This window comes from Egretta garzetta, unplaced genomic scaffold, assembly GCF_000687185.1.
Source record: "Egretta garzetta isolate BGI_Z169 unplaced genomic scaffold, ASM68718v1 scaffold496, whole genome shotgun sequence".
NCBI lineage: Eukaryota > Metazoa > Chordata > Aves > Pelecaniformes > Ardeidae > Egretta > Egretta garzetta.
Genome location: NW_009259974.1, coordinates 43,705 through 45,773, shown reverse-complemented (window position 1 = coordinate 45,773; position 2,069 = coordinate 43,705).

The window sequence follows — 2,069 nt, the reverse complement described above, 5'->3', positions numbered from 1 at the left end:
GAGTCCTGATTTGCGGTTCTGTAACTCCGCGAGGAGCGGAATGTTTAAACAGTGAAGTTTGCGTGTGGGAAGAAGCATCTAATCCTGGAAGTTTGGAACTTGTGGTAGCGAGACTGGGAGAAAACTATAGAGATTTGTAAGAAAAGATTTACGTGGAAAATTGATAACTACGTGTGAATGAGTTGAGTTAACTCTGGTGTGACTGGTGAATGAGTAACTGAGACGATATGATTGTAAAATGAGTGTGGGAAATATGGAGAATTGTGTATTTTATTGTGAAAATGAATGTGAAACCTTCTTAACTAAGATTTGCCTTGTGAATTGAAAAAAAATCAAACAAAAAACAGCTGGAGGAGGAAAAAGATCAAGTGAAGAATTTGCAAATTGCTTTTAAGGAGCAACTCCTTGTGAGTACCATCAACAAGGAGCACCCCCCCACACACACACACCCCCGGCTATTTGCCCTGTTAACGATCTGCAAGCGGCGAGAGAAAACTTGGAAAGTTTCCTAAAAATGGAACCACCCTCGCTGCAACCCTTAATTAAAACCGAATATAATTCTGAAGATCAGTGGGATCATTTTCCCTAAATCATAGCTAAAGAAATCCCCTACACCGACACTGAATTGGCAAAACTGAGAAAAGGCTTTGGCCGAACCTAAAGTGGTCAGAGTGGGAAAATAAAGGGCAACAAATCAAGGTTATTAACTTAATATGTGGGAGAATAATGGAGATACAAAATCAATAAGGAAGGGGATGGGGAATAAATATTGGAGAAAGGAGAAGGGTAAATTCACGACTGGCAGAAGATCAGTGTGCTATATGTAAGGAACGTGAGCATTGGAAAAAGAATGCCCTAGAGCTGGGGAATTAGACCAAGCTCTCCAGGCGATCAAATTAATGACCCTGGATGAAGAATCATGAAGAGGACCGGGGGAATCAACCCTAGCTGAACCCCTGGTTACACTGAAGCTAGGGAATGAAGAAATAGAATTTTTAATAGACACGGGGGCTACTTATTCGGTACTGAATACATGCAAAGGGAAATTTAGTCATAAATCAGTAGATGTTGTTGGTGCGACAGGGCAAAAAGAAAATCGGCCTTTCCTATAGCCGCTAAAGTTTAAATTGGGAAAACAGTGGGTAACTAACTCACCAGTTTTTTGTATATGCCTGAATGTCCATTACCCTGGCTAGGACGGGATTTTTTTTAAGCAAATTAAATGCACAAATAACTTTCAAGGATGGAGAAATTAAGTTACTAATACCAGAATCAAAAGCCGTAGAGGCAAGAGTGTTTATATTACAGGATTCCCCTAGAGAAGAACAGATTCCAGAAGAAGTGGAAAATGCAGTAATTCCTCTGGTTTGGGCAAGTGGAGTTCCGGGACGATCTAAATTGGCAGAACCGGTAAAAGTGACTTTAGAACCTGGAGCTAAACCGGTAAGACAAAAACAATATCCTATTAAGTGGGAAGCTCGAAAAGGATTGGAGGAGCTAATTACAAAATTTCTAAAGCATGGGCTACTGGTAGAATGTGAATCAGAATATAACACTCCCATATTGCCAGTAGGAAAATCTGGAGGCAAGGAATATCGATTAGTTCAGGATTTAAGGGCCATAAATCAAATAGTTCAAGATATACACCCAGTAGTGGCTAATCCATATACTTTGCTGACCTCCTTAAAGGAGGAACATAAATGGTTTACTGTACTAGATTTAAAGGATGCCTTCTTTTGCATACCTCTGGATAAAAAGAGCCAAAGCATATTTGCTTTTGAATGGGAAAGCCCCACCACAGGACGCAGAACACAACTTACATGGACTGTACTTCCACAAGGATTTAAAAACAGCCCTACGATATTTGGGAATCAATTGGCAAAAGAATTAGAAATATGGAAGAAACAGAACCAAGAGAGGGATGTATTGTTACAGTATGTGGATGACATTCTGGTAGCAGCAGAAAGTAAAGAAGAATGTTTTGAAATTACTATCAATTTACTAAATTTTCTAGGCCAAGAGTTTCCAGGAGCAAGGCACAAATAGGGAAGGAGACAGTGATTTATTTG